The sequence below is a fragment of the Marmota flaviventris genome, chromosome 5, assembly GCF_047511675.1.
Source record: "Marmota flaviventris isolate mMarFla1 chromosome 5, mMarFla1.hap1, whole genome shotgun sequence".
NCBI lineage: Eukaryota > Metazoa > Chordata > Mammalia > Rodentia > Sciuridae > Marmota > Marmota flaviventris.
Genome location: NC_092502.1, coordinates 110,168,698 through 110,189,727, shown reverse-complemented (window position 1 = coordinate 110,189,727; position 21,030 = coordinate 110,168,698).

The following is a 21,030-nucleotide window of genomic DNA, read 5'->3' as shown; positions in this document are numbered from 1 at the left end:
ACACTCTTTGTTCTCTACCCTGTTTACCCAAGTGTTTTAAATGAGATAAATCTTTTTCTGCTCAATTTCAGACACTGCTGCAAAATTCCTCTATCCTTGGAGCGCAATTGCATGTTCAAAAGGAAGATGCAGCTGGGTGTGGTGTAATCCCAGCGGCTCAGGGGTCTGAGGCAGTAGGATTGCAAGTTCAAAGCCAACCTCAGCAAAAGTGAGGTGCTAAGCAATTCAGTGAGATCTTGTTTCAAAATAAAATACACTAGGACTGGAAATAGGCCGAGTGCCCCTGAGTTCAGTCTCTGGTCCCCCCTCCAAAAGGAAAATGCAAATGGAATTGACAATCACCAAAATCATTAAAGCCAATGGGTCAAGATGACTAATGTTCTCTTACATAGAAGCAGCAGCAGGGATTAGCAAATCAGTATATCAAGAAATCAACTGTGTAAAAAGAACAGAGAATCTCCTTTTGTCTCATTTCATGCTTGCATTATTGCTCATTCTATTTTCTTTAAGAGACTCAAGAACTCTCTTATCATTTTTCCAATGGTGAGTGCATTCTGTGGCAGAATATCAGGACTAAAATCATTTTCTTTCTTTTTTAAATTTATTTTTAGTTGTTGATAGACCTTTGTTTTATTTATTTATATGCGGTGCTGAAAACTGAACTCAGTGCCTCACACATGCCAGACAAGTTGACTACCACTGATCCCCAGCCCTAGCCCCTGAGATCATTTTATTATATGTGTAATACTAAGTGGAATGTCAACTGTATCAATTTATTAAAGGGGAAGTTTTCTGTTTTAAAGTACAAAATTAAATTCAACAAAACATTCACAAAGCACCAGATAAGCATTGGGAATTCAGGACCCTTAACAGTTTTCCCCACTTCTCAAGCACTAACAATTTATTCTCCTTAGCAAGCAGGCTGATCTCTTCCCCAAGCTAGTAAGAAAGTGGTATATTTCATCTGTAGGTAACTCATTTGCAACAAAGATAGCCCACTCATTTCTATTGCAGCTTAACTTGCCACTAAAATAGACACAGACGTACCATTGTTTACAAGTGCTGCTTCCTTGGAAGGCTGTTAGACAATTGAATTGTTTCCTCCCTGAATTACATTATAATTTCATCAATGAGTTCAATGATCATTTTTGAAATGACAACAATTGGGGGTTTTCATTTTTAAATTTTATCTATTTATTTGTTTATTTGCAATACTGGGAATTGAACCTAGGGCCTTGTGCTTGCTTGCTAGGCAAGCACTGTATCACTGAGCTATACTCACAGCCCTATTTTCAAAATTTTTTACTTTTAAAATGCTCTTGCATTCCTCAGAAAAATTGGAATGGAACTAGCATTTGGCCTTGTTATCCCACTCCACGCTATATACCCAAAGGACTAAAAATCAGCATTATACAATGACACAGCCACATCAATGTTTATAGCAGCTCAATTTACAACAGTTAGGTTATGGAACCAACCTATCCTTCAACAGATGAATGGATAAAGGAAATGTAGTATACATACACAATGGAATATTCTCAGAAGAATGAAATTATGGTAAATGGATGACTCTGTAGACTATCATGCTAAGTAAAATAAAGCCAGTTCTAAAAAACCAAAAGTCAAATGTTCTCTCTGATATGCAGATCTAACAATGGGAGCAGCTATGGAAGTTCAGTGGATTATACAAAGGAGAATGAAAGGAAGGGGGGATGAGAATAGAAAAGTCAACAGAATGAATTGGACATGACTTTCCTAGGTGCATAAATGAATACATGACCAGTGAAACTCCATATCATGTATAACTCACAAAAATGGGATTCTGATTAGTATAAGATGTACTCCACGTAAGTAAAATATGTCAAAATACATCTACCATTATGTATATCTAAAAGAACAAATTTTAAAAAGAGGAGAAAAAATAAAAATGTAAAATGCTGTTGCATTAATTTGCATACTTATTTAGAGGTGATTATATATGTGTATGCAATTTTCTGATTACTAAGAAGTACATAAAATAAGTATGGACATGCTAGGTGGGCACCAAGGCATATGCCTATAATCTCAGCAAGTTGAGAGGCTGAGGCAAGAGGATTGTAAGTTTGAGGCCAGCCTTAGCACCTTGATGAACCCCTGTTTCAAAACAAAACATTTTTAAAAAGGGGCTAAGAATGAAGCTTAGTGGTAAAGCACCCCTGGGTTCAATTCCCAATACTGGGTTGGGGGCACAGAAATAAAAGAAATACTCAAAACAAACAAAAAATGTAAATAATAATATTTTTTTCCTTCAACAGCCCAAAGTCTAATTATAGAAAGCCAGACATTCAGACTTTAAGCAGTTGATAAACAAGGCAGAAGAAATGATTGAGTGCAGACAATTTACCACACTCACTTAATGGCTTAAAACAGCATGGATGTATTCTCTTAAAGCTCAGGAGGTCAGGGCTGGGGTTGTGACTCAACAGTAGAGCACTCACCTAGCATGTCCAAGGCCCTGGGTTCAATCCTCAGCATCACATAAAAACAAATAAATAAAATAAAAAGGTATTGTGTCCAACTATAACTAAAAAATAAATATTAAAAAAAAAAAGTTAAGGATATTATACCTGTGAGCTGTCAGGCCTGGTCGATATGTGTGCAACCCTGGTTCCCCTGTCCCACCCAGAATGCCCAGATGAGGCCAAATGGGTCTAAAATCCACCAGGAAAACCTCATCTAAGACCCTGTCTAGCTCCTAGGCACCATGTCGGTCATGATCTGGGTGGGGACCAAGGCCTTCTCTCCCTGGCTGGCAAGAGGAAGTGCACAGGGAACATGCCCAATGGCTCTTTGAAGATCCTCTGGGACTGGCTGTACTTGCACTACTACAAGCCCTGCCCCTCAATTCAGAAGCTGAGCCTTTCTGGTTAGACCAACTTTTTTTTTTTTTTTTTTTGCTGCACATATGTGATTGGTTCATCAACCTCTGGCGGTGTCTTCCCCAGACACGCTTTGGCAGGATGGCAAAGTCCCTAATCAGTTTAGCATTTCCTGTCATGGTGCTAAACCCTGGAAAGTGGCCCTGCCAGGTGGTAATAGCTGCTTACTGTAACAGTGCTGACTGTATCAGTACCAGGTCCATCAGTGTGCTCATTGTCTGTGTGCTCCACACTTGCCCTCCTGACCAGGGCTGAGGCTGGGAACTCCACAGGTGGACTCATCAACACACCACAGTTGATAAACTAGGCAGAAGAAATGATTGAGTGCAGACAGTACCCTCACAGGTAGGAATTAGTGTCAATTGAAAGAACTAGGTCTTCATCAGGAGCAACAGGACCTGGCACCCTAGATCCTACACATTCCAATCACTTTAGTTTTTGAGAACCCCAAGAAGACATCAGCCAACAAGGGTGCTCAAGGCTCAAGCCAGCTGTTCTGGGTTCCTGGTTCACTTCCCTTTTATACAGAGGGTCTTCTATAGATCACTGCCAAGCATCAGGACCATCTTCTCTGTCCAGAGGTCTTCCGCAGGATGGTGTAAGCTGGCATCACTGCATTGTGACAGGGACTGCTCTGCTAACTCTGCCAAGTCTCCAGGCCTCCTCAGTGATGAGACAAAAGATCCATAGAAAGGAACAGCCTCAGGCTGGGGTTGTGGCTCAGAGTAGAACACTTGCCTAGCATGTGTGAGGCACCGGGTTCGATTCTAGACACCACATATAAATAAACAAAATAAAGGTCCAAAAAAAACAACAACAAAACAAAAAACACCAATCTTGTAAAAAAAGAAAAGAAAAGAATTGCTAACTCTAATCAGAGGCAAACAGAAAAGGGAATACAGAGAAATTTGGGGAGGACACTATTCAATCCCCTGTATTCATCAATACCTTTCTAATCAATGAGGTGGTATCATGGAGGGAAGGGAGGTGCAGCCACAAGCCTTCAGGCCACAACAGGAAGCCCAGGTCAAAATGCCTCAAAGAGGGCTCACAAGAACCCCCTCCCTTCCCTCAAACAGAGGCCTGCCTCAGGGGCATAACACAAGGGCTACAAGGGGAGATGCCTGCCTCTGTAATCCATAGCCCAAAGTCCCTGACACACAGCAAGTGATGAGGAGTTTCCAACCACTCAGAATAGCTCCACACAGAAACTTCTGTGGGTCCTGAGGGATGTGGGCTGCTGATAAGTAGAGATGGCTGAGAAGCTGGTTCTCTTTCTCAGGACAAGTACAACAAAGGTTCGGTTATAAATGGCCAGAAAGCATATTGGACAAGACAGGGCTATTGATCAGGAAATAATGCTCTGGTGGAAGCAGCACTCTTTTCAATGAGTAATTAAGATGGTATCACTTGATAACTACTCCAGGGATCATCCCTCTTTCTGCTCAGTGTCATTAATCTGGTGTCATGGCAACAGGCTGGCCTTGAGTTCTCCCTCTGGACCTTTCTTGTGCTAATGTGGCAATCTCCTGCCTCTGCACTGGTGTGTACATCCTTGCAGTTCTTGTTCCCTTAGCAGCAGCAGCAGCAGCAGCAGCAGCAGCACTGGGGAACTTGCTAGAATCTCAGAAGCTCAGAATCTCAGACCCCACCCCAGCATCAGAATCTGACCTTAGCAGCATCCCCCAGATGATTCAGAGTCACAGTCAAGTTCAGAAAGCACTGCCAGATAGAGACTTCCCTTGAAGAACACCAGCAACAGCTTCATGCAGAGGTTTCTCTTCTGAAGAGCCACCTTTTTTTCTTTTAGTGAGCCTTGCAGGCCTGTCAAGATTTCAACAAAGAGTATGAGAGAGACACTGTTTATACTGTAAGGAGAAAGCCTGGGAATGTAGCCTGGGACTCTGGACTGTAAATCTGGAATCATATCCAGCTGTATAAAGCAGAGGAGGCTGTTCCAGAATCTGGACCAAACAAATGACAAAGCAAGCTCCATTCCAGCCAGGCTACAAGAGGATGCATCACAGCAATGAATTTCTTGTCTAAACACTGACCTAAGAATGTTCATGAAAAAGTGTTGCTATCCTAGAGAATCAAGTTTGAAGGATTTTCCTCCATTCCTAGAAGGCATAGGAAAGGCCACAAGGCAGGTCTCTACAATCATAATGAAATGAGAAAGAAGCCAATTCCCTGGATACTTTCATTCCTCCTAGTGGGAGTAGATCTAATCCTCAACGGTGTAATAGGGAGAAGTTCATCACAATGTAAGTGAGTCTCCTGACACCGCTTATCCAATTGAACCTTAAAGTCCTGTTCATCCAGAACTCCGCAGTCTATAGACAGTATGTAACTTCCATCTGATGTTTACACTCTTGGTCAGTAATCATATCACCTCTGCCCAAAAGCTGGCCCATTGTCTGAGCCAACAATTATTGGGACACCAAATCTGAGAATAATTTCCCAGAGAAGCATCCTAGTATCTCCCTAGCCTTTTCAGTGCGGGTGGGAAAGGCTTCCACCCAGTCAGAGTATGAACACACAAGAACCAAAAGTTATTTATAGCCCCCTGAGCATGTAGTTCAGTGAAGTTTACTTCCAAGTCTTCAAAAGATGCTCCTCCTATAGTTTGGATTCCTGTTGGGAGCTCTGGCCCCTGACAAGGATTGTTGTGAGCACAAACTTCACATTGTTTGCAGATCATCCAGGTGTTGCTTGTGAGCCAGGGGACATAGAACTGTCTCAAGTGCTGTATGTGAAGCCACATTTAAAGATAGGTAGTTAGTGTAGTTAGGTAAATCGGGTCTAATATCCAGTAAAATAAAAAATGAAGGCCATGTTGAGAATGGAGCCCAGGAAAGCAGAGCAGCACTTGGGGAAATTGAAATGTTAATGTTCCCAAGGCCCAGAGCCCATTCTAAAGGAATGTTAAAGAAGCAGCTCCCAGCAAACTGGGAAGTACTAGTCAAAGGCAGCCCCAGGCCCTTCCTGCCCAGATTACTCCTCTGGCCCATCTACCCCTCACCTTTAGTCTTCTCACCTACATTCTATCACTGCAAGATAACAGAACAAAGGACAGAAATGTGGGAAAGATGAAAGAAGACCTTAGCTATAATCCCTTCCACAGATTCCACCTCTTGGGTACCCTTCTTCCTCCAGGGAGAAGTCTTTTCTGCTGTCCTTAATAAAGTTTCTACTTTCCACTCTAAACTTGCCTGGGTGTGCTTCTCTGGTGTTATACTTCAGCATTGCGGAAGCAAGGACTCATCACCTGTAAACAGCGGTAACATAGGTCCAACATGTTTTCCTGCGAAACTGTCTGATAAAGGCTGGGGCTAGAATCTCCGGGATAGCTATTCCGGCCATCAGAAAATCTCCACCATCCACCTAGGAGAAAAGTTTCTTTTTTCAGTCTTAAATCACTTACTTTCATGTTGGGAGTATGTTGGCTCCTATTCTGTTAGCTAGTCAGCCAGACAGAAGGGCAGCATTTAAACCTGGGACTGGATTTTCTTCCCATTTCTTTCAGATAGCTAACCTGGCCTCTCTGTCAACTCTCTGGTGCCTGAGAAACCACAGTGTTTCCCTTTCGATGACATTGGCAATATATAATCACAACCTTCCTGGGAGCCCACAGTGCATCCAAAAGTTTAAGAATTTCTTGCCCATACATTATGTCCCTTTTTTTTCTCTCCTAATTAGCATACATAAGGCCCTATGAACATGAAGGGTAGCCAACACATATTTTGAGTCTATGTAAATATCCACACAGACTCCTGCTGGCAACTGAGGTGCTTGAATCAAAGCAATAAGTTTTACTTTTTGTGCTGAAGTTCCCTGAGGCAGAGGTTCTGCCTTGACAGTGGAGTCCAGAGTGACCATTGTATATCCAGCAAAACATACCTCATCTTTTATAAAACTGCTTCCATCTGTGAAGAACTCTGCATCAGCGACTTTGAGAGGCTGGTCTGTTAGGTCTGGTCTGCTGGAGAACACTTCATCCATGACCTCAACATATATGTGATCAGGTTTTCCAGGTCCAATGGGCAGCAAAGTTGCTGGGTTTAGAGTTCTGAGGACCTCGACATGGATACGTGGATTTTCACATATCATGCCCTGATATTTGACCATTTTTTTCATTAGTCAACCAATAGTGTCCTTTATATTCTAACAATGTCAAAATTGAATGAGGAACTCTGACAACCAGCTCTTGTCCCATGGCCAGTTTATCAGCTTCCAATACCAGAAGAGCTGTGGCTGTAAGGGCCCGTAAACAAGGTGGCCAGTCCTGGGCTACAGAGTCCAGCTGTTTAGACAAATAGGCCACTGGAGGGTTCCATGTCCCCAGCATCTGAGTCAAAACTCCCATAGCCACTCCAGACCTATCATGGACATACAGAAAGAAAGGCTTTGTGAGGTCAGGGAGCCCTAATCCAGGTGCACCGGTGAGTGCTTGTTTAATGTCTTCAAAGGCCTTTTGCTTAGTTGGCCCCCATATTAGACGATCCTGTTCTCCCCTCTTTGTGGCTTTATAGAGAGGTTTTGTCTTAACTGAAAGATGGGGATCCATATATGGCTGAACTCAGTAGCCCCCAAGAATTCTCTAGTCTGATGGCAGGTTGAAGGGACTGGAATTGAGCAGATCTCCTGTTTCTTTTGAGGCCCAGTGGTTGTTCTGTTCTATTGCTGAGTCAGATGGTGACTAAGCTATTTGACTTTTTCTTGATAGATGTGGACTTTTACGTTAGAGTCCAGTGCTGTCACAAAGATGGTGTACTCAAGCACCTGGGAGGAACTGTCATTTAGGGAAGGGAGGCATATATAGAGCCTCTGGTGCTTTAAGATGCAGGATTTTATTTTATTTTATTTTATTTTAGTTATCTCCCAGTGCAGGATCTTGGCTGCTAGGATTCTCCAACTCTTAAATCTAATGTAAATCTTAACAGAGACTGATGACCTGGGACATCATTTGTGTAAAAGCCACTTATGTCAATCTCATCGTGGGCTGTCTGCCAAGGATGGAGGTCAGTGGTGGTACCAGTGTGGCAGCCACATTGTGCCCATCTAGGTGTTGCTCCTTGACTGTGTGGCTTTCTCCTCCTGCCAGGTGGAAGCCTGCTCTAATTGTCCATAGTAGCTGCCCCGCTTGTGTTTTTGTTCAGTATGCCTGGGTGCATGGGGCTCTGTGGCCCTTCCTGCTGGTGGCTCCCAGCATGTGGCTTGGAGCCAGGGTGGCAAGTCCTTTTGGAGTGAGCACCCTATGGCCCACTATCTGCTGTTAACATGAACATATTCATGGTTCATTTGGAGGCTTGCAGCACCTGAGCCCTCCTGAGGTGCTGGGTCCCTTGCATCAGATGCAGTTGGGTGTCTATGGGACCCCTGCCATATTCGTCAATCATCAACTTCCAAGCAAGTGGGAAGAAACTGAAAGGAGGGGCTGGGACCAAAGGCTGGAGGAAAACATTCACTCCTTCTCTGTTCAAGGCTTAGCATTTGAGCATGACAGTGGGTGCTCTCCTGCTGGGGCCACTGGAGGCTTCCCATTTTTCTGGCCACGCTTTTTTTTCCTTATAAACATTTGGACCATTGGCTTTGTTCTAGTGAGACACCCCCCCACCTTTGAGTGACCTCTGGGTTTGTGGTGAGGGCCACTGTAAGAAGATCCATCCTCCTCTTCATCTTTTTGGTCTGCCTGTCTTTGAGTCTCTGGATCTCGATCGATGAAAACTGTGGTGGCCACCTTAATCAGCTCACTGGCACACTTCTTAGTAAAGCCCTCTAGGATTGTAATTTTTGGCAAATGGCTCTCTGAGCCTGTCCCACTAAGGCTGCATTGATCACCTGTTGCTTGCACCTGTGCATTTCTTTACTGACAAACTTGCATTGTGGCTGTTACACTTGTATGTGCCCCTCCTCCCCCGGGCACCTCTGGGCAGAGAGAGGGGCGGCAGCGGAGGTGGCCTGGACATTTAGCTCTGAGTCAGTTGGGCACATCTCTTTTGATTATTGCTGCCAGAGAAATGTTCAGGGCTATGGAGGGTACGACAGGGAGATGCTAGAGCAGCAGGAGGCTTATCTCAGCTCTGATTGTCTGCAGATGTGCTGGGCTTAGGCTGGGGCTCAGGGCTGGCTCTGATTCCTTCTAACTCTTGGGCACAGACAGTGTGTTTTGTTCTCTTTTTACTTTTCTTTTAGAGTTTCTATGAGGGCTTCTTGACATCTCTTCATTTTTAGACCTTCTTCTTTGTTGAGGCCCTGTCCTAGGTCTGGATAACGGGCTGCATCAGATCAGTCATGGCCCAAGCTTTCTCCATGTAGGAGGGAGTATGATTTTTCCAGCTTATGAGCTCAGTGGTGGTGAAAGGCTCGCACACAAAACTGCCTTGTCTCCCTCAGACATTTCCCTTCTGGTCAACATGGGTATGTCCTTTAGTCCCTTGCAGGGGCATCTGGAGAGTTCTCATCTGAGTTGTGGCTATGGTCTCGGGACAAATCTCCCACCTTCATCTTTGGAGGTGAAAGAGTCTTTGGTCCTAGGAAGCCTTTAGCTCTGAGGACATCACAGAGGAAGGAATAGCCAGTATTGGGGGCCATCATTTGTTGCCTCTGAGGACAAGGGGGCTGAAAGGAGAGTCTGTTGTCCCAGTGGTCTTGGCAACGTTGGGTAGAGTGGCACATAAGGTCTTGGGTCGTCTTCTGGCTCAAAGGAAAAACTGTTTGCCTTCCTCTTTCCTAGTCAGATTTTCTGTTTAGCTGCTTTCCTCTGGGTCTTAGAGATGCTCCTGGTGAACATCAGCTTGGACTGTCCATCTAGACAGGCTCTCAACCAAGGGGGCTGTTTCTGAACTATCTCTTGCAAGCAATCAATATTAGCAAATTGGTTCAGGGGTTCCAACAACAATCAAAAGGATCTCAGCAATGACTCTCTCTTCTAAAGATCCATCTGGTGGCCAGCCCACATCTTGGGTGGGCCATTCTAATTCACAGAGTATACAACCTTTGTGGAGTGAGTTTCACTCCACAGTTACCAGGAAAACCTTCCTAAAGGTTTCTAACACACGTCAGAAGGCTCAGTTTCCTTAGTGTGCCTCCCATGTTCCACCCTGCATCGGTGGAGCACACTTTAGAACAAAACACGCTTAGGACAAGAGTTGCTTCATCCATCTCCTGCCACTCCTCTCATGGGGACTTAGGGCCCTCTTAGCCTTGCAAGTCGGTATCAACCGCTGACCTGGAGCTTTCACCTGGATGTTGGTGGGTGAAATTCCGCCATAGACTGTATGAGGTGCCACGGAACTGCGGATCAGGACTCTGCACTTGCTTTGGCCCTCGGGTTGGGTCGGAACCCTTCCCTTTGTCTGTCTCATTCACAAAGTTTCACACACTTTCCCACAGACATGGCCAGGACAGAATTTCTATACCGCCCAAATTCCAATAATTCCAAACCAAACAAAAAGGGAGTCACGGTTTCCCCTCTGCTCGCTGTCCCTGAACAGAGACTACTCTGGCGACTCCCCGGGTTCATTTCAGCTTCAACTACTTTGGACAGTACTCGGGACCCAACAGAGGTTGATCTGTTGTAGGGACAAACGAGGCAAGGCAAGGCACCGAAGATGGCAGGAAACAGTTTTATTTGGCTGCAGCCAGGTTCAGAGGGTACAGCCTTTGCTGTAATCAATCAATTCCCTGAACCTCGAGTTCAGGGAGTTTCAGCGTTTTATACCCAGCGTGTAAGGGGAGGGTCTCAGAAGTTCACAGTCTGCAGAAGTTGACATAAAAGCAGCTTTTTCTTTCACTGTTCTGGTCAAGTTAACTCTTCAAGGACAACACCTGAGAAGGGGAGAGCTTCTTTTCCCCTTTTTTCCTCTCCCTGCCAGTTGTTACCAAGGAACCCAATTGTAACTTATCTTAAAAATATAGACATCTCTGTGAAGCCCAGCTCAAGGCCAGAGGCCTTGTTTGCACATTTCTTCAAAGTACTATACTGAATATGTTTGTGAAAAACTAGTAAGGGGGTGTCCAGCACCTGGAGTGCTGCTACCTTCTCTGCCAGTGGCCAAGTCAAACAGGGCAACAAGAATATAGGAAGTTTATCTACATTGAACTCTTTTGCAGAGACTCTTTTGCTGACAGTCCTAAAATCAGCCATGGTAAAGATTTCTGGAGAAGCCCAGTTAAGACCTTCCTGTGGAGAGAGGGGGTGCCACTTCAATGCTTCAGGGTCTGAGCTGTGGTCTTATTAGAAAACCTGTGGGTGTTCTGGCTGTTCTGGGAACATCCCTTCTCCCCCTAGATTGTGACCTGTGCTTCAACTCCTGTTGGACTGGGTGGCACTTTTGGAAATTTGTATACTATGCTGAGCATTCTCTTCAGGTCCTAGGTGTCTTGTTGCTAAATTTAGATGCAGCCTGCTCTTTCTTTCCTTTGTCTTTTTTGTCTTGTGAAGGAGAATCAGAATTCTTTGGTTGCCCACTCAACCCCTCCCTACCTCTCCTGACTCTGATTGGTCTGTGGTTCTCTGAACTGTCCTGCTCTGCCCACTGTCTGTTAAGGTATCTGCTTCTATTGCCCTTTGCTGTTTGGATTTTTCTGTGGGTGACCCTCAACTGACCTAAGGTCTGCAGCTTCAATGTACTCCTTGTTGGCCCCTTATAGTTCTTTTTTGCTTTTTGGTATTGGGGATCAAATATGCCTCACAATCCTAGGCAAGCACCCTACCACTGAGCTATGCCCCTAGCACCTTAGTAGAGCTTCTTAATGTTTGTGCCTCTGTATCATTTAGAAAATGAAATAATTTTATTTTACTAAATTGTGAAAACAAAGAGTTTATTTTAAAATTCAAGTGATGTAGAAAGGTCTCATTAGGAAGTAGTCGTGGAAATCATAGTCTAATGTGACTCCAGTATTAATATTTTCATAGTTAATTTGAGGTTATCACCCTGGATTTGTGTTTTCCATGCACATATAACACATAAATTTACCTGAATGAACTCACATTTTGTTCCCTGGTATTTTAAAATTTTGATTCTTATTTATTTATTTATTGGCACCAGGAATTGAACCCAGGGGCACTTAACCACTGAGACACATCCCCAGCCAATTTTTAATTTTTTAATTAGAAACTGTGTCTCACCAAGTTGCTAAGGGCCTCATAAGTTGCTGAGACTGGCACTGAATTCTCAGTCCTCCTGCCTCTGCTCCCCTAGTGGTTGACCTCCAAACATGAGCCTCTGCTCTTGGCCTGTGGGTGACCTTCTAAGAAGGGCTTTAAAGTCCAGTGTGGAGAGAGATGCTGAATCTAGCACAAACTGCTGGCCTTTCATTCCCTTGTGAACACAAGGGTGGTGGTACCTACACCATGTACTTCTTCAGTGGAGTGGAGGGATTATAATTTTAAAATTTTAGCATGAGTTTGATCTCTTTTTAGGTGCAAAGGGATGGAAACTATCCTTAGGTCTCAGGGTCTGAGCTGTCTTATTAGAAAAACTGTGGGTGTTCTGGCTGTTCTGGGAACATTCCCTCTCCCCCTAGATTGTGATCTGTGCTTCAACTCCTGTTGGACTGGGGGGGGGGCGCTCTGGAAATTTACATTATTTGCATAGAATACTATGCTGAGCACTCCCTTTAGGTCCTCAACATCTTGTTGCTAAATTTAGCAGCCCGCTCTTTCTTTCCTTTGTCTTTTTTGTCTTGTGAAGGAGAATCAGAATTCTTTGGTTGCCCACTCAACCCCTCCCTACCTCTCCTGACTCTGATTGGTCTGTGGTTCTCTGAACTGTCCTGCTCTGCCCACTATCTGTTAAGGTATCTGCTTCTATTGCCCCTTGCTGTTTGGATTTTTCTGTGGGTGACCCTCAACTGACCTAAGGTCTGCACAGCTTTAATCTCCTCCTTGTTGCCCCTTATAGTTCTTTTTTGGCTTTTTGGTATTGGGGATCAAATATGCCTCACAATCCTAGGCAAGCACCCTACCACTGAGCTATGCCCCTAGCACCTTAGTAGAGCTTCTTAATGTTTGTGCCTCTGTATCATTTAGAAAATGAAATAATTTTATTTTACTAAATTGTGAAAACAAAGAGTTTATTTTAAAATTCAAGTGATGTAGAAAGGTCTCATTAGGAAGTAGTCATGGAAATCATAGTCTAATGTGACTCCAGTATTAATATTTTCATAGTTAATTTGAGGTTATCACCCTGGATTTGTGTTTTCCATGCACATATAACACATAAATTTACCTGAATGAACTCACATTTTGTTCCCTGGTATTTTAAAATTTTGATTCTTATTTATTTATTTATTGGCACCAATAAATAAATTGGAATTGAACCCAGGGGCACTTAACTACTGAGCCACATCCCCAGCCCATTTTAAAATTTTTATTTAGAGACAGGGTCTTGCAAAGTTGCTTAGGGCCTCACTATGTTGCTGAGGCTAGTTTTGAATTTACACTCCTGCAGCCTCAGCCTCCAGAGCCACTGGGATTACATGCCTTTGCCATCGCACCTGGCTTGTTCCCTGCTGCCTTATGTGACAGTTTGTCTTAAGGTTTTTCATGTCAGTAAATGGAAACATGAATAACTTAAAAAAATTGTGGAGCATTTTTTTTTTCTTTTTGTATTTATTTATTTATTTTTAGTTTTGATGGACATAGTAACTTTATTTTATTTATTCATTTCTATGTGGTGTTGAGGATGGAACCCAATGCCCCATACACGTGATGGGAGCCCTCCTTCACTGAGAAGGAAGCCCTGGAGCATTTTCAATATTCACAAAAGTTGAGAGATTGTGCTTTTGCCACTTTTCACCTCTTCAATAATTCTCCATGCATGGCCAGCAAAACCATTGCATTGAATGTTCTATTGTGTACCTCTCAAAGTTAAGTTCTCACAAAGACTTAAGACTATCAGGGCTCAAGCGGTAGCGTGCTTGCGTGGCATGCGTGCGTCCCGGGTTCGATCCTCAGCACCACATACAAAACAAAGACGTTGTATCTGCCGATAACTAAAAAATAAATATTAAAATTCTCTCTCTCTCTCTTTAAAAAAAAAAAAAAAAGGCTTAAGACTATCAACAGTAATTCATTACTATTGTCACACTGGTGGTGTTTGGATTTTCTTAGTTGTCTCAAAACATGAAAAGTTTGTTTGCCTCATGGTCTAAATAGTTTCCCAAAGGCTGAGTGATATTTTGTTTGGATGCACTCTAATTTACTCCATCCTATTGAGGGAGTGGTGATGCCAGAAGTGTGCCATTAGTGTGCTGAAACTTATCTCCTAGGGGGAGGACCCTTCCACCCTTTGACCCTGGGGGTGGAGTCCACACCCCAGGATATAGCTGTGGCTTTGTAAAGGAAGTCCCAAAGTGATTCTCCGTTTTGTGAAGAGCCTGCAGGAAGGTGTCTTAAGCAATTTGGAAGCAGTCTTCAATCTCCAACTTCTACCCCTGCAAAACGGTAAGAAATAAATGGTTGTTTGCAAGGTAGAGATGCCATGGGGTCTTGTTTTAGAAGCCTGAATGAGCCAAAGCTTGGATATTTCCTCATAGTAGTCTGCCGTTGTTTGTTTAAACTAGTTTTGCTAATGGGGATTGAGCCTAGGACTACTTTATCACTGAGCTACATCTCCAAAATATATTTTTAGTTGTCAATGAATCTTATTTTACTTTTGTATATGTGGTGCTGAGAATTGAACTCCACATCTCACACATGGTAGGCAAGCGCTCTACCACTGAGCCACAATCCCGGCCCCCTCAGTCCATTTTTGTTATTTATTTTACTTTTTATTCTGAGTTAATAGGGTCTCACTGACTTGCTTGAGATTGGCCTAAAATTGGTATCCTCTAGTCTCGTGCTCCTGAATACTTGGGATCTACTCATGCGCTAGTTCGCCCACATTATTTGCCCTTATTTAAGCGAGTTTGTGGAATATATTTGTTGAATTGGCCCGAACTCTTCAAAATGAGTTTGTGGAAGTGGAATCGCTGGTCCAGCAACAGGGTTGTGAGTCTTTGCATTTCTGCCGGTTCAGTAGGTAGACTTCCTTTGTATTTTGTTCAGCACCTGGGTGGTAGAACATTTTTGTCTTTTTATATTTCGGGGGGTCCCGGGGTTTGAACCCCAGGGAGATTAATTACTGAACCACTTTCCCAGGTGGTTTTTTATATTTTATTTAGAGACAGGGTCTGGCTAAGTTGCTTAGGGCCTTGCTAAATTGCTGAGACTGGTTTTGAATTGGTACTCCTGCCTCAACATCCTGAGCTCTGCTGAGATTATGGAGTGTGTGCCACCTTGCCCAGCCAGTCTTTTCTTTTAATTGCTTTTTGGTTCTTTTTTTTTTTTTTTTTTTTTTTTGCCAGTACTAGGAATTAGACCCAGAGGTGTTCGACCACTGAGCTTTATCCCTGGCCTTTTTAAATTTTTTATTTAGAGGCAGGCTAGCTTGGAACTTTTCATCCTACTGCCTCACCTCCAAAAGTAGAGTTATTTCATATTTGTTGTTGTTGTTTGTTTTCTTTTTCTGGAAGAGGGTCTTCCTATGTTGTCCTAAAGTTCAGGGTTCAAGTTGTCCTCCTGCCTCAGCTTTCTGAGCAGCTGAGACTACAGGCTGGTACTTTCTGGGTCCAGGTTTAGGCGTTTGTTTTTTATTTTCCTTATGATTTTCATCCAAATAGAGGTTTGACTCCAGTTGGGTGAAGTTTTCATCATTTCAGGAAAGTTTTGCAGTTTTATAATTGTAGAGCTTGCATGAGAGTTTATTCCTAAGTGTTTTATTATATATATTTGAGAGAGAGAGAGAGAGAGAGAGAGAGAGAGAGAGAGAGAGAATTTTGTAATATTTATTTTTTAGTTCTCGGCGGACACAACATCTTTGTTCGTATGTGGTGCTGAGGATCGAACCCGTGCTGCACGCATGCCAGGCAAGCGCGCTACCACTTGAGCCACATCCCCAGCCCAGTGTTATATATTTTTAACAATTGCTGATTTCTGTGCTGAGGGTATAGGGTGAATGTTGAGCCTGTGTGGAGGCCCTGGGGTTTAATGTCTAGTGTTCACCTGCAGAGGCTCGCCAGCCACTCCCTAACCCTTCAACCCCTCATTTATTCCTAATGAGTTTTCCCCATTGTGTTCTAACTGGTTATCCTTTTTAATATAGATATTTGTTTTCTAGCATTTTTATGAGTTAATGAATGATAATATACATGCTCTATTTTTGGCAGAACTGGAGATTAAATTGAGAGATACACTGATGGGCCAGCTTCCCCCCCCCCCCCCCCCCCCGCCTTTTGGGGATTTAAGGGTTAATCACAGATATTTTTCTGCTATGGAGATACATCTCAAACCCTTTTTACATTTTTTAAGTTTTTTCCTTTTTTTTTTTTAGTTGTAGTTGGACCCACTGCCTGTATTTTATTTTTATGTGGTGCTGAGGATGGAACTCAGCATCTCGCACCTGCTAGGCCACAACCCCAGCCCCACTTTTTACTTTTTAAGACAATGTCTCCCTCAGTGGCTAAAGCTGGCTTCAAACTGGGATTCCTCTTTCCTCAGTTTGAAGAGTTGTTGGGATTAAAGGAGTGTCCCACTGTAACCAGCTGGACATTAATTCTCTTGTGTGTGTGTGTGCGTGCGCGTGCATCCTGTGTGTGTCGTGTGTGTGAGTGTGTGTGTATGAGTGTGTGTGTGTGTGTGTGTGTGTGTGTGTGTGTGTGTGTGTGTTTGATACTGGAGATTCAAACCAGGGGAGTTTCAACATTAAGCTACAGCTATGCATTTTTGTTGTTGTTGTTTTTCCCTAGGGATTGAATCCAGGGCTCTTAAGCACTGAGCCCCATCTTCAGCCTTTTTAAAATATTTTACTTAGAGACAGGGTCTCACTGAGTTGCTTAGTGCCTTGCTAAGTTGCTGAGGCTGGCTTTCAACTCACAATCCTCCTGCCTCGCCTCTGGAGCCGCTGGGATTACAGGTGTGCACCACCTTGCCTGGTTTTGCCATGACAATTTTCACTGCTTATTTTGGCAGAAGGTCTGATTTCCCAGGCTGCTCTCTAACTTTCATTCCTCCTGCCTTAGTGCCTTAGTTCCCCTCTCAGAGACTGAGAGGGGATTATAGATGGTCACCTCTGTGCCTGGCTCTCACGTTTTCTAATGAAGACTTTTCCTTTAAAGTGTTTATGATAATCAATGGTAATCTTATGTATAATAAGTGTATTGGTGATTGGTGCTGGTAGTAATGTTTCCACAGGAGTGTCACTATTGTACATATATCTTTTGTTTGTTTCTTCATTTGTTTGCTTTGGGACCTATCCTGTTGTTTGTGAACTGCTTTATAGTTCTAATTTTTTTTCCCCCTCCGGGAACTAGAAATGGGACCTAGGGGTGATCTACCTCTGAGCTTTATCCCTGGCCCTTTTTACTTTTTATTTAGAAGCAGGCTACCCTGCAACTTTTCATCCTACTGCCTCACCTCCGAAGTAAAGTTATTTCATATTTGTTGTTGTTGTTTGTTTTCTTTTTCTGGAAGAGGGTCTTCCTATGTTGTCCAGGTGAGCCTTAAAGTTCAGGGCTTAAGTTGACCTCATGTCCAAGCTTTCTGAGCAGCTGGGACTACAGGCTGGTACCTTCTGAGTCCAGTTTAGGCATTTGTCTTTGTTTTCCTTATGATTTTTATCCAAATAGAGGTTTGACTTCATTTGGGTGAAGTTTTTTATCATTTCAGTGAAGTTTTGCAGTTTTATACCTGTAGAGCTTGCATGAGAGTTTATTCCTAGGTGTTACATATTTTTAACAATTGCTGATTTCTGTGCTGAGAGTATAGGGTGAATATTGAGCATGTGTGGAGGCCCGGCTTTCATCACCCCCCAACCCTTCAACCCCTCATTCATTCCTAATGAGTTTTCCCCCATTGTGTTCTAACTGGTTATTCTTGTTTATAAAGATATTTGTTTTCTAGCATTCTTATGACTTAATGAATGATAATATACATGCTCTATTTTTGGCAGAACTGGGGATTAAATTGAGAGATGCACTGATGGGCCAGCTTTTTTTTTTTTTTTTTTTTTTCTGTTAGGGATTGAGGGGTTGATCACAGATATTTTTCTGCTACGGAGATACATCTCAAGATCTTTTTATGTTTTTTAAGTTTTTTCTTTTTCTTTTTTTTAGTTGTAGTTGAACCCACTGCCTTTATTTTATTTTATTTTTATGTGGTGCTAAGGATGGAATTCAGTGCCTTGCAACAACCAAGCCCCCTTTTTTAGTTTTTAAGACAATGTCTCAGTCAGTTGCCTCAAACTGGGATTCCTGTTTCCTCAGTTTGCAGAGTTGTTTGGATTAAAGGAGTGTATCTCTGTAAGCAGGTGGACATTAATTCCCTGTGTGTGCTTGTGTGTGTGTGTATGTGTGTGTGTGTGTGTGTGTGTGTGTGTGTGTGTATTGTGTGTTTATGATACTGGGGATTCAAACCAGGGAAATTTCACCATTAAGCTATAGCTATGCAGTTTTGTTTGTTTGTTTGTTTGTTGTTATTTTTCCCTAGGAATTGAGTCCAGGGCACTTAAGCACTGAGCCGCATTTTCAGCCTTTTTAAAATATTTCATTTAGAGACAGGGTCTCACTGAGTTGTTTAGTGCCTTGCTAAATTGCTGAGGCTTGCTTAGAACTCACATTCATTCTGCATCACCCCTGGAGCCATTGGGGTAACAGGTGTGAACCACCTTGCCTGGTTTAGCCATGACAATTTTCATTGCTTATTTTGGCAGAAGGTCTGAATTCCTAGGCTGCTCTCTAACTTCAGCAACTGAGGGGGGATTACAGATGGTCACCTCTGTGCCTGGCTCTCACATTTTCTAATGAAGACTTTTCCTTTAAAGTGTTTATGATAATCAGTGGTAATCTTATGTATAGTAAGCGTATTGGTGATTGGTGCTGGTAGTAATGTTTCCACAGGAGTGTTGCTATTGTGCATATGTCTTTTGTTTGTTTGTTTTGAGGCCTATCCCATTGTTTGTGAACTGCTTTATGGTTCGTTTATTTATTTATTTATTTATTTAGGTAGTGAAATTGGACCCAGGGGTGATCTACCACCAAGCTTTATCCCTGGCCTTTTTTTTTTTTTTTTTTTTTTTTTAGAACAGGCTAGCTTGCAACATTTCATCCCTACTGCCTCACCTCTGGAGTAGAGTTATTTCATATATATTTTTTTTTCTGGAAGAGGGTTTCCCTATATTGTCCAGTCCAGTGTTAAAGTTGGGGGCTCAAGGTTTCCTCCTGTCTCAGCTTTCTGAGAAGCTGGGAGTACAGGCTGGTACATTCTGGGTCCAGGTTTAGGCGTTTGTCTTTTGTTTTCCTCATTTCGGTAAAGTTTTGCAGTTTTATAACTGTAGAGCTTGCATGAGAGTTTATTCCTAGGTATTACATATTTTTAACAATTGCTGATTTCTGTGCTGAGAGTGTAGGGTGAATGTTGAGCATGTGTGGAGGCCTGGGGTTTAATGCCTAGCGTTCACCTGCAGCATCATGCCAACCACCCTCCCCCCCAACTCTTCAAACCCTCATTTATTCCTAATGAGTTTTCCCCTATTGTGTTCTAATTGGTTATTCTTGTTCATAAAGATATTCGTTTTCTAGCATTCTCATGCCTTTATTTAAAGGGTCATAATATTACATGCTCTATTTTTTGTGGAACTGGGGATTAAATTCAGAGCTGCTCTCATCAGCCAACGTTATTTTTTTTTAAGTTGGTAGTTTAGGGATTGAATCCAGAGATTCTCTGCCACTGTGCTAAATCCCAAGCCCTTTTTACTTTTTATTTTAAGACAGTGTCTTCCTCAGTTACCAAGGCTGGCTTCAAATTTGGTTCCTCCTTCCTTATTTTGCAGAGTTGCTGGGATTAATTAAAGGAGTGTACCTCTTTAACAGCTGGACATTCATTGTGTTGTGTTTGTGTGTGTGTGTTTGATACTGAGGATTGAACCTAGGGGAGTTTAATCACTGAGCCACATCCTCAGCCATTTTTTAAATTTCTATTTAGAGAGAGGGTCTTGCTGAGTTGCTTAAGGCTTCACTAAATTGCTGATGCTGATTTTGAATTTGTGCTCCTCCTGCCTCAGCCTCCCAAGCTCTTGTGTGCCACTATGCCAGCCTGTCCAGTTCTTTGTGAACTGCTTTATGGTTCTTTTATTTATTTATTTTTTTTTTATGGAACTAGGGAATGGATCCAGGGGTGATCTACCACTGTGCTTTTCCCTGGCCCTTTTCATTTTTTATTTAGAAGCAGGCTAGCCTGCAACTTTTCTTCCTTGGCCTCAGCTCCGGAGTAGAGTTATTTTATATTTGTTGCTTGTTTTCTTCCTTCCTTCCTTCTTTCAGAGGGTCTTCCCATGTTGTGCAGGCTAGCTATAAAGTTTGGGGCTCAAGTTGTCCTTCTGTCACAGCTTTCTGAGCAGCTGGGACTACAGGCTGGTACCTTCTGGGTCTAGGTTTAGGCGTTTGTCTTTTGTGTTTCTTATGATTTTCATCCAAATAGAGGTTTGACTCCAGTTGGGTGATGTTTTTTCTCATTTCAGGAAAGTTTTGCAGTTTTATAATTGTAGAGCTTGCATGTAAGTTTATTCCTAAATGGGTGAAACTGGCTTTGAATTGTTAATATTTTTAACAATTGCTGATTTCTGTGCTGAGGTATAGGGTGAATGTTGAGCATGCGTGGACGCCCTGGGTTTAATGTCTAGTGTTCTCGTGCAGGGAGGCACCAACCACCAACATGTCTATTCCTAATGAGTTTTCCCCCATTGTGTTCTAACTGGGTATTCTTGTTTGTAAAGATATTTGTTTTCTAGTATTCTTATAACTCAAACAAGGTCTTTTAATATTTTTTTAGATTATAGATGGACACAATACCTCTGTTTTGTTTTTGTATATTTTTATGTGGTGCTGAAGATCAAACCCAGTGCCTCACATATGCTAGGCAAGCACTCTTCCACTGAGTTACAACCCCAGCCCACTTAAGCAATTTAATGAATGATAATATATGTACTCTGTTTTTGGCGGGAGTGCGGGTTGAATTCAGAGCTGCACTCATGGGCCAAGATTCTTTTTTTTCTTGTGGGGATTTACGGGT